Genomic DNA, 13,024 nt, shown 5'->3' on the forward strand with positions numbered 1-13,024 from the left:
TATTCTTGCCTGGAGAATTCCATGGACAGAGGAACCTGGCGGGCTACAGTCCATGGGGTCACAAAGAGTTGGACACGACTGAGTGATTAACACCAACACAAAGGGTAGTAACACAAAGTAAAGAAAGCATAACAAAAAATACCACAACCTGGTTACAAGGTGTGGCCTGCTCTCTAAGCTTCAACAAAGTGGAAACTCTTGAGGTTCCTTCCTGCTGAGGCTCCGTCCTCATGTCTACCACTGAAAAACACTAACCTGGCACCTCTTCAAACTCAGGCTATTAGAGCGCTGGGTCCAGGGCAACGTGGGACTCTCCCGTGGGTTGAGACAGAATTCAGAATTCCTGTTTCCTGGACGAGGGTCTGCCTTTCCTACAGAGGATGGACACGGGAGATGAGTGCCCTCTTGGGAGATGCCTCCCCTTCAGCCACTCCTCCAGAAAGGAGACCTATTCTTAAGCCTCAGCAGGACAAGTCCAACGTCTGTATAAGATATTTACATGTAGTAGGTGGTCACACACCAACTCCTTTGGTCAAGAGAATCAAGAGATGAAAGGAATCCTCACACTAGGACGACTGAAAGATTGGAGAAGCCAGAGAAACAGATAGAGCCAGTCAGGCGCACAGCCGGACCCTCCAGGGTACATCTGCGCATGCGCCTGTGAGCTCAGTCTAGGGGGCAGGGATACACATTTTGTTTTCAGATACACTAATTTAAGGTGCTAATGAATGAGAGACCACCAAGAAGACTGCATGTGGAGACAAGATCAAGGACAGTGAGTCTCTGATCACACAGGCTAATACTGCCTCCTAAGCTGCCAGGAGCCTTACTGCTTTGAGAAGAACCAGACTTGTAATTGTTGATGCTCAAAAAGCTATTCGCCACTTTTACTGAATGCCAACATGATGCAATCTATCTTTTAAAACCAACTATTTCTGAATCCAGCAACAATGCTTTACTTAGCAATTTCTTCTTTGGAGCTTGAATCTGGGATTAATTTGCTTTTTGCCTCTCCAATGCACCCCATCTAGGTCAGTTTAGTTCAGTTCAGTTCAGTCGCTCAGTCGTGTCCGACTCTTTGTGACCCCATGAATCGCAGCACGCCAGGCCTCCCTGTCCATCACCAACTCCCGGAGTTCACTCAGACTCACGTCCATTGAGTCAGTGATGCCATCCAGCCATCTCATACTCTGTCGTCCCCTTCTCCTGCTGCCCCAATCCCTCCCAGCATCAGAGTCTTTTCCAATGAGTCAACTCTTCGCATGAGGTGGCCAAAGTACTGGAGTTTCAGCTTTAGCATCATTCCTTCCAAAGAAATCCCAGGGCTGATCTCCTTCAGAATGGACTGGTTGGATCTCCTTGCAGTCCAAGGGACTCTCAAGAGTCTTCTCCAGCACCACAGTTCAAAAGAATCAATTCTTCGGTGCTCAGCTTTCTTCACAGTCCAACTCTCACATCCATACATGATCACTGGAAAAACCATAGCCTTGACTAGACAGACCTTTGTTGGCAAAGTAGTGTCTCTGCTTTTGAATATGCTATCTAGGTTGGTCATAACTTTCCTTCCAAGGAGTAAGCGTCTTTTAATTTCATGGCTGCAATCACCATCTGCAGTGATTTTGGAGCCCAGAAAAATAAAGTCTGACACTGTTTCCACTGTTTCCCCATCTATTTGCCATGAAATGATGGGACCAGATGCCATGATCTTCATTTTCTGAATGTTGAGCTTTAAGCCAACTTTTTTCACTCTCCACTTTCACTTTCATCAAGAGGCTTTTTGGTTCCTCTTCACTTTCTGCCATAAGGGTGGTGTCATCTGCATATCTGAGGTTATTGATATTTCTCCCGGCAATCTTGATTCCAGCTTGTGTTTCTTCCAGCCCAGCGTTTCTCATGATGTACTCTGCATAGAAGTTAAATAAGCAGGGTGACGATATACAGCCTTGACGTACTCCTTTTCCTATTTGGAACCAGTCTGTTGTTCCATGTCCAGTTTGAACTGTTGCTTCCTGACCTGCATACAGATTTCTCAAGAGGCAGGTCAGGTGGTCTGGTATTCCCATCTCTTTCAGAATTTTCCACAGTTTATTGTGATCCACACAGTCAAAGGCTTTGGCATAGTCAATAAAGCAGAAATAGATGTTTTTCTGGAACTCTCTTGCTTTTTCCATGATCCAGCGGATGTTGGCAATTTGATCTCTGGTTCCTCTGCCTTTTCCAAAACCAGCTTGACCATCAGGAAGTTCACGGTTCACATATTGCTGAAGCCTGGCTTGGAGAATTTTGAGCATTACTTTACTAGTGTGTGAGATGAATGCAATTGTGCGGTAGTTTGAGCGTTCTTTGTCACTGCCTTTATCTATGTCAGGATAATATAAAGATAGACACTCAAGTGGTCCAGCAATTCCTTCTAATATAGGGCACACCACAAGTAGAAGACACGGCAGAGCCAGCAGTTACTGATGAGAATAGATTAAACAGTTTCTTTTACTTGAAAAAAATTTCCTTCCTGATTATTTAGAAATAATGTTACCAGTCTGCTAAGAAAAGCTTCTGTGGACACAGACATTTGTGATACCTTCACATAAAGTCAAGTCTTCAAATGACAGCCTTACTTCACTTAAAGGAAGGTGTGCAAATGACAGGATGACAGCAAATCCATCCCTCTGCCTGTTTACGTATGGCTTTCAAGCTAAGGAGGATTTTTATATTTTCTTAAACAGTTGGGAAAAAAAAACAAAGAACAATATTTTCTGACATGTGAAATTCAAATGTCAATGTCCCTAATAAAGTTTGATTGGGACACAGCCACGCTCATCCTAAGTCTAAGGCCACTTTTGCTCCACAGGGGCGGAGGTGAATAGCTACAACAGAGATGACAGGGCCTGCAAAGATGAAATGGTCCGTATTTGATGCTTCACGGAAAAAGTTTAGCAACTCCTGACATAGTGTGACAGACACTTTTCCTTTGATGCATAAACTATATCTTCATTCTTTTTCAAATTACCTCAGTGGCTTTATTTTACAGACAAAGAAAGGAGAGGCCCAAAGAGGTTATAAACAAAATGATCTAAAGCTTGAATAAAACATTTGGCCAAATCATTTAAGTTCTCTAAACCTTAGTTGCATCATTTATTAAAAAATAGCATTGACCTCATACAGCTGGGGTGGAGGTGGAAGGAAATAATGCATATATATGAGGTTTAGCACAGTGTCTGTGCATCAATGCTTAATAAACCGAGCTATCTTTATTAGTTAGTAATATCCTTATTACTATTAAAACTCAGATCTTCTGCTTCAGTACCATTTTCATTATCATAAACTCAAAAAAACCAGGTTATATAATTATTGGCTTTAAAATGTTGTGTTTTATCAAGACTCTGGATAGTTTCCACTCACTCTCCAGACATCTAATCCACTCATGTGCTCAAGTTTCTACCAAGGTGACATCATAACGGCTATAGACGGCTTGTGGGGAGATGGATATCACTGACTCAGGAAGATGCTACAGCCATTTTACCTTTTCTGATCTGTAAAAGGAGGAGAATGCTTGTTCTACATAACTGAAAGCTCAAAGGAGATGAGAGACAGGAAGGCACAGTAAAACCATACATTTATGATGTCTTTTGTAAAAGTAGGCAATTCCTAGAATCGTTATCCTTTTATTGGCCATCAGGAGGCTTGTCATCATGTGAACTATGACCTAAATATAAGCGTTAGGTTTTCTCTATTCCTTGATTTGGAGAGGAGCAAGCAGAACTTTTGGAGAAGGAAATGGCAACCCACTCCAGTATTCTTGCCTGGAGAATCCCATGGAGAGAGAAACCTGGTGGGCTACAATCCATGGGGTCGCACAGAGTCAGACATGACTGAAGTGACTTAGCCCATAGCAAACACAAGCAGAACTTTGGAAAGGGTGCCAGTGATGGAAGAAGAGAGGAAGTTGTCGGAAGAGGAAGAGGGAAGTGAAAAGATCAGGGATTTTTTGAAGCTTCTTGCTATCTGTGTACCTAACCACTTCTCAACTACTCACCCCATATCTCTCTCCTAAGGACTTTCTTTACCTCCATCAATCCACTTTCCTTTCTTCCTCCATCTTTCTTTCTCCTCTTGTCTTCCCTGTTTCTTTCTTCTATCTCTCTTCCCCCACTCCATCCTGCCTCTCCTTCTTTCTCACTTTGTCTGAAGAATGTTATTTATTATTAGTTTTTATAGGATAAAACACTATTCCATGTCCTTAATGTTATATGATTCTTCCCATCATGTAAATTATTGTTCTTGTTATTTAAGAAATAAAAATTAAAGAAATAGGACTTTATTGTTTGCAAATATGTTGTTTTGTTAATAATAGGTTCTCTCAAAACCCTATTGGGAAATAGTGTTCCAAGTTACAAAAGTGATCATTGATAGCTTTCGCTCTATTTTTTTTCCTAAATAAGAAAGTGTCTCTTGACAACAAAAGAGCTTCCTGCATTGTGAACTTGGAGTATCATTTGGTTAATTTAGCTCTTTATTTTTGCATTTTATTGTGGACATCTTTCTCTGATCCATTTTGAAGGTGTTCATAATAATGCCATTGCCTAGCAAATAAATTCCGAATTCTCCAGGATGGTGTGGGAGACGGTCTGTGGTTAACCTTGACCTCACTCTCCAGCCTTATTTCTCACAACCTTCACTTTATGTACCACATCAGGTGACTTTTCTTGACTGTGCCTTTCCTCCTCAATTTCTCTCTGCTTGGAATACCCTACCTTCTTTCACCAAATCTGCCAACTGAGATTGAACTGGTCTTTCAGCCCAGATCAAAACTAGCCATTATATTTCTCTGAGCTCCTATGTGCACGCTGTCACTTCTGTCCTGTCTACCTCTTTGCAACCTTATGGACTGTAGCTCACCAGGCTCCTCTGTACATAGGGTTCTCCAGGCAAGAATACTGGAGTGGGTTGCTATGCCCTCCTCCAGGGGATCTTCCCCACCCAGGGACTGAACCCACATCTCTTCTGGCTCCTGCATTGGCAGGCAGGTTCTTTACCACTAGCACCACCTGGGAAGGCCCTGAACTCCTGTACCCCTTTATTAACTCCTCCACTGGGGCAGTCCCCAGATTTGGAATTGTGTTGTTTATATCATTGTTTATGAATGCATCCTGTACACTACTCTCTGACCTATCTCTATGGTCCCTACGAACTTACACAATGACTGTGTACAGTAGGTTTTCTGTGAAGGCTTAAAGAATGAATAACCTACCATCTCCAACCTAGATTCCTTATTTAAGATCTGAAAAAAATTTTAATTAAAAATGTTTTCATTTTTTATTTTCATTCCATTTAGGAGTCAAATCCTTATATAACACCAGATTTTACGTTAGTATTTTTGACATGAGCTTGGTATGCCACTGCTAGGCAGTTCTCTACCTAAAATCTTAGTTCTGGGAAAAATAAAAACATCTGTCATTGGTACTTATTCAAGCGCCATAATCACAGAGGACTGGAAAAACATGACTATGAATCTGACTGTGACCTTTAGGACGGCTTTAGGTTTGGCAAAACTATTACATGACCTCAAAGCTGGCTTTACTTTTAAATTCCAGTAATCCAGAAAACATTCTGAATTATTTATTTCTCTGTAATGGGTCTTAAAATGTGACGTTAACATCCTGGAAAAAATTACATTTGAATCCATTTATAACTGAAAGACAATAAGGTTGATGGTATTTTTTGGAAGTGCCCCTTTCTACAAAGAAAGTAAGAATAGGTTATATTATCATTTGTTTTCAAATGTTATTGGTGCTTTATTAAGACTCAAGACATCTGATCCACTAACGTCCTCAAGTTTCTGCCAAGGTGACATCATAATGACCACAGATGGTCCTTTGGGAGATGGATATCATTTACTCATGAAGCAAAAGCAATATATTTTTGTCTCAGATTTCTTAGCAGCATTAATTTTGTTAAAATAAAAAGTTATTCTGTCTAAAATCTGCTGTTTTTTCTCTTTTCAAGTTCAGCAATTTCCTCCCAAACCAAGCCTTTTCCATGACATTTTAGAAGTAGAAACTCTTTTTTTTTCTCCTGTTAGACATTCAGTTGTGTCGGACTCTTTGTGACCAATAGACTGTAGCCCGTCAAACTCCTCTGTCCATAGAATTCTCCAGACAAGAATACTGGAGTGAGTAGCTGTTCCCTTCCCCAGATGATCTTCTCAACCCAGGAACTGAACCCAGGTCTCTTGTATTGGAGGCAGATTCTTTACCGTCTGAGCCACCAGGGAAGCCATCCTCCATCCCCACCCGCCTCAGCCCCCCGCCTTTTTTTCTTTTACAAGGTTCTTTCTATCTAAATAGATAGAATTTCCCTGGTGGCTCAGACGGTAAAGCGTCTGTCTACAGTGCGGGAGACCCACTCCAATACTATTGCCTGGAAAATCCCATAGACAGAGGAGCCTGGTAGGCTACAGTCCATGGGGTCGCTAAGAGTTGGACACGACTGAGTGGCAGAGGATGAGATGACTGGATGGCATCACTGACTCGATGGATGTAAGTCTCAGTGAACTCCGGGAGCTGGTGATGGACAGGAAGGCCTGGCGTGCTGCGATTCATGAGGTCGCAAAGAGTCGGGCACGACTGAGCGACTGATCTGATCTGATCTGATCTGAGCGACTTCAATTCACTTCTATCTAAATAGAAATAAACGTATATGGGGCAGCAATACTATATTGACTTTATGTAAAATAGGAACCAGCAAAGCAAAGGAGATGGACTTGGCCCTGGGATTACAGAGGGTGTGATGTATCTGTGATGGAGGAGAAAGTCTTTGTCATCTTTCCTGTCTTCTCAGTCACCTTCTCCCTCTGCAGAAAACCTGAGTGTCCCTGACAGCGCCCCTAGTGGTACTAAGCAGGAATGCAAGCATTCCTAAACCAAGGTCCCTGATGGCATCCTTTGGAATGAAATGTGTCTTAAGTATTCCATTATATCCCCCAAGCCGAGTTCCTGGTTTCTTGGAAGGAAGTTAAATCTTCAGAAATAGGGCTTATGAGTAAAATCTGGCTGATTTGTTAATCATTAAAACCATGCCCCAAATCTTCCTTTTCTTCAACATGTTTCCCTCCCTGACCCTCTCTCAGTGCTTGCCCTAGTTCAGTTCAGTGGCTCAGTTGTGTCGGACTCTTTGTGACCCCATGAATCGCAGCACGCCAGGCCTCCCTGTCCATCACCAACTCCCGGAGTTCACTGAGACTCACGTCCATTGAGTCAGTGATGCCATCCAGCCATCTCATACTCTGTCGTCCCCTTCTCCTCCTGCCCCCAATCCCTCCCAGCATCAGAGTCTTTTCCAATGAGTCAACTCTTCGCATGAGGTGGCCAAAGTACTGAAGTTTCAGCTTTAGCATCATTCCTTCCAAAGAAATCCCAGGGCTGATCTCCTTCAGAATGGACTGGTTGGATGTCCTTGCAGTCCAAGGGACTCTCAAGAGTCTTCTCCAACACCACAGTTCAAAAGAATCAATTCTTCAGTGCTCAGCCTTCTTCACAGTCCAACTCTCACATCCATACATGACCACAGGAAAAACCATAGCCTTGACTAGATGAACCTTTGTTGGCAAAGTAATGTCTCTGCTTTTGAATATGCTATCTAGGTTGGTCATAACTTTCCTTCCAAGGAGTAAGCGTCTTTTAATTTCATGGCTGCAGTCACCATCTGCAGTGATTTTGGAGCCCAGAAAAATAAAGTCTGACACTGTTTCCACTGTTTCCCCATCTATTTGCCATGAAGTGATGGGACCAGATGCCATGATCTTCGTTTTCTGAATGTTGAGCTTTAAGCCAACTTTTTTCACTCTCCACCTTCACTTTCATCAAGAGGCTTTTTAGTTCCTCTTCACTTTCTGCCATAAGGGTGCTGTCATCTGCATATCTGAGGTGATTGATATTTCTCCTGGCAATCTTGATTCCAGCTTGTGCTTCTTTCAGTCCAGCGTTTCTCATGATGTACTCTGCATAGAAGTTAAATAAGCAGGGTGACGATATACAGCCTTGACGTACTCCTTTTCCTATTTGGAACCAGTCTGTTGTTCCATGTCCAGTTCTAACTGTTGCTTCCTGACCTGCATATAGGTTTCTCAAGAGGCAGGTCAGGTGGTCTGGTATTCCCATCTCTTTCAGAATTTTCCACAGTTTATTGTGATCCACACAGTCAAAGGCTTTGGCATAGTCAATAAAGCAGAAATAGATGTTTTTCTGGAACTCTCTTGCTTTTTCCATGATCCAGCGGATGTTGGCAATTTGATCTCTCGTTCCTCTGCCTTTTGTAAAACCAGGTTGAACATCAGGAAGTTCACGGTTCACATATTGCTGAAGCCTGGCTTGGAGAATTTTGAGCATTACTTTATTAGCATGTGAGATGAGTGCAATTGTGCGGTAGTTGAGCATTCTTCTGGTACAAATAAATAACTACATGCACATTTAAGGTTTATCATAGTCTGAGGGGCATTTTTGGTGAAAACAATTTATTTGAAGCATTTTCTGCATGTGTTTTTTTTTTTTTTTTTTTTTTGGACCACACCACATGGCATGTGGGATCTTAGTTCCCTGACCAGGAATCAGACCCAGGCCTCCTGCATTGGAAGCACAGTTTTAACAACTGGGCTGCCAGAAAAGTCCCTGGAACAATTTAGATACTATCTTAGGTATTTTGCCAGAGATTTAAAACACTAAACTATTCCTTCCAGGTGTTCCCTGTTTTATCAATGAAGTAGACAGGTTTGCAAGGCTAGGCTAATTAGTTTCTTGGAGGAACTCTGCCTGAAATTACTGTAGTTGTACACCAAGTTGTGGGGCCAGATACACAAATTCATAGGTTCCTTATTCTTATGTAGAGATTTTCAAATTTTCTCAGTTCCTGGTGACTTTTAGTGTCTTGATAATATTTCATTGCATCCCTAGGCCAAAAGGAGTGCCTAACTATCTGAACCTAGGCCAGAACCAGTACCTGCTGCTGCTGCTGCTAAGTCTCTTCAGTCGTGTCTGACTCTGTGCGACCCCATAGACGGCAGCCCACCAGGCTCCCCCGTCCCTGGGATTCTCTAGGCAAGAACACTGGAGTGGGGTGCCATTGCCTTCTCCGAGAACCAGTACCTAGTAGACCTAGATATGCAATAGTAGTGTGTATCTGACAAACGTCACTGTGTTTTCCTTGAAATTTAAAAATATCCTGCTTCACCCCCATGAGTTTGCTACAGTGTCCTGAAATAACTTGACACACAGTTTGAGAATACAGTTTTAATGTTTTAAGGCATTTAGCAATAAAGGTGAGTCACTCAGTAGTGTCCAACTTTTTACAACCCCATGGACTGTAGCCTGCCATGGGATTCTCCAGGCAAGAATGCTGGAGTGGGTTGCCATTTCGTTTTCCAGGGATTTAGCCATAATCCAATTCCAATTCATGTATGCTGCTGCTGCTGCTAAGACGCTTCACTCGCGTCTGACTCTGTGCAACCCCAGAGACAGCAGCCCACCAGGCTCCCCCATCCCTGGGATTCTCCAGGCAAGAACACAGGAGTGGGTTGCCATTTCCTTCTCCAATGCACGAAAGTGAAAAGGGAAAGTGAAGTCGCTCAGTCGTGCCTGACTCCTAGCGACCCCATGGACTGCAGCCTACCAGGCTCCTCCATCCATGGGATTTTCCAGGCAAGAGTACTGGAGTGGGGTGCCATTGCCTTCTCCGAATCATGTATGGTTCCCTTATAAAAAAAAAAACAAAAAACAAATAAAAATTGCTGTAATTCCACACCTTAGAGAGATGGATTTTTTATTATCTAGAGGATAATAAAACAGTGACATGTATCAAACATGGATAGCTCTCAAAAACAATGTTAGGTGAAAATAGGCAAGTTACAAATTAATGTATACCAAATAATAGGGTCTTTTAAAGTTTAAATCTTATTTATGAATGCAAATGTGTAATAAAAATGAGGACTGAAAGGACGCACACTCATTTAGGAGAGTGGTTATCTCAAGAAGAAAGGGAATAGGACTGAAAGAAGAACAAAGAAGACCCAGGTTTCATTTGTAATATTTTATATGTGTTATTAAATATTAAAGGCAAACATGACTGTAGCATAAATGTGGCATATAAAGCAAAGTATGGACTTAATGTGTTCTCCCAAAATTCATATGCTGAAATCCTAAGCCTAATGTGATGGTGGGGATTTCAACGGGTAATTAGGTTAAAAGGATGGAGCCCTCATGAATGCAGTTAGTGCACTTATAAGAAGAGACCTGAGAGTTGGCTTCCTCTCTTTGCCTTCTACCATGTGAGGATACAATGAGAACAGTCATCTACAAGCCAGGAAGTAGGCTGTCATCAGACACCAGATTGGCCGGTTCCTTGCTCTTGGACTTCCTGGCCTCCAAAACTATGAGAAGTGAATCTTTGTTGTTTAAGCCACCCAGACTATGACACTTTGTTACAGCACTTTGAGCTGATTAAAACAATGACCAAATGTTGACATCTGTTATTAATTCTGGACAGGAGACCATATAGGTGTTTCTTACGTTTCTTATATGATTTATATTTTTCTATATCAAAACAAAAAACACACAAATCAGTACTGAGATAGAATTAAAAGAGATCAAACATTATTTGTCTAGAAAAGCTTTGATCAACTGTATCTTTAGCTATTTAATTTAATTTAGGATCATAAAATCTGAATCTTTTCTGAGGGTCCAAATAACCATGTGATACCTACTTTATTGTATTAAAAAAAAAAAAGCCCCAGCAGCTGTGCTTTATAAATCAGCTGTTTGCCAATACTAATAAGGTATAGCTTTTGCTACTAATTAGTTCCAACAGGTAGATTTACTCAAATTTATCACATTATTATGTTTAAAAAAAGACCATATCTTGTTAATTTTAAAAAAATTTCAGTATCATATATGACAGATGTTCAATAAATGTCTTTGGAATCAGAAAAACTAATATCCTTTTCTCAGCATTAAAAAAATGTTTTAACAATGAGGGAAAAAAGTGTTTAGGCATCATTATGCAGAAATTGTATAACACAGCTTGTAATTTTTATTACTGTTAAACATTATTTTAATTTTTACCATAATATATTCATATGGTTCAAAATTTAAAGGTCTAAACTCACTATAGAATGAAACCTAAGGCTCCATTCAACACTTGATCCCTAGTCACTCAATTCTCTCCCAAAGAATCAATCAAAATCTCCAGTTTTTTGTATTTCTCTAGAGGTATTTCACTGGAGAAGGCAAGGCAACCCACTCCAGTACTCTTGCCTGGAAAATCCCATGGACGGAGAAGCCTGGTAGGCTGCAGTCCATGGGGTCGCTAGGAGTCGGACACGATGGAGCGACTTCACTTTCACTCTTCACTTTTCACGCATTGGAGAAGGAAATGGCAACCCACTCCAGTGCTCTTGCCTGGAGAATCCCAGGGACAGGGGAGCCTGGTGGGCTGCCGTCTATGGGGTCGCACAGAGTCAGACACGACTGAAGCGACTTAGCAGCAGCAGCAGCAGAGGTATTTCATACCCGCACTAGCAAATACACAGTAACGTACCCTTGGCTCTATATACCATCTAGAGAGGACATTGATTAAACAGTTGTTTGGATGTCTAATAGATGTTTCAGATTCAACTTGTTCAAGCTGAATTCCTACTCTTCCGCCCCACAAAAACTCCTCCTGCAGCTTTCCTATCCTGTCCATCCGGCCTGTGTTCACCTAGCCCATCACGACCCCAGCCTTCAAGCTGCTCAGCCATCCCTGACTCCTCTCATTCATGGGCTACATCCAGTCTCTCAGAAAAGCCTGCTGACTACTTTGAAAATGTTTCTGGAATCTGGTCTCTGCTTGCCCCCTCCTCTGCTGTCTCCCAGATGGTGGCCACCAGCCCCTTAACAGGATCACTGCCTCCATGGCTCCCAGAGCTCTGTCCCCTTTACAGAATGTAAGCTCCACTATGGGTGAGATCTTTGCCTGTGTGGCTACAAGCACATCCCAAGTGTGGAGTGTGATGCCTGATACACAGCAGATGCTCAACGGTATTTGCCTAATAGATGAGCATATACGTAGATTAGACTGTGCATATCATTCACACCTTGACTTTACACTTAATGACATTCATTCAACAAATACTCTCAGAAGTCTTGGAAGTTTTTTTAATCAGCACAAATGTTTTTTCCCTCCTTTCTTATAGAAGCTTATTATTTCATTGGAATTGCATCATTGGAAAGATGTACCATAATTGACATAACCAGTTCTATTGTTTCTAGTCTTTTGATTTTTACAAATATTACTGTAATGACAATCTGGTCCGTATATTGTTTTACATATATAAGAATATCTGTAGGATAAACTCCTAGAAGTGGAATTGCTGGGTCAAACAGTATACGCCTTTTAATTTCAACAGGTAGTGCCAAATTGAATCCCATAGAACTTGTGTAATTTATGTTCCTTCCAGCAATGCATGAGAGTGTTCTTCTCACACTTTCACCAACACAGTTTTATAATTTCTCATCTTTTCCAGTCTAATAGGTAGGAAATAAATTTTAATGTAATTTTAATTTACATTCCTCTTGATTATAACATTTTTTCATACATTTAAATGATGTTTGACTTTTTCCATTTTCCACTTATATTTTTGATCTATTTTTATATTGGATTGTTGATCCATTCCTTATTCAATTCCTAGAAATTATCCCTTTGCCTTAATAGGAAATGCAAATATTTTTTCTTATTTATGGTTTGTCTTTTGTCCTTGCTTATGATTTTGACCTAGCATATTTTTAAATTTTTATTGTTAAATTTATCATTTTTATTAATACTTTTTTCTTCTAGGCTTTATGTCAAACCTAAAAAGGCTCTCCTCAATCTGAAATAAACATTCTCAAGTGGCTTCTTCTAATATTTTTACAGGTTTGATTTTACTTTTAAACCTTTGATCCACCTAGAGTGGGCTTCCCTGGTGGTTCAGAAGGCAAAGAATCCACCTGCAACGCCA

The sequence above is a fragment of the Bos grunniens genome, chromosome 9, assembly GCF_055505025.1.
Source record: "Bos grunniens cultivar Pamir isolate PY7600 chromosome 9, Bosgru_T2T1.0, whole genome shotgun sequence".
NCBI classification, from domain to species: Eukaryota; Metazoa; Chordata; class Mammalia; order Artiodactyla; family Bovidae; genus Bos; species Bos grunniens.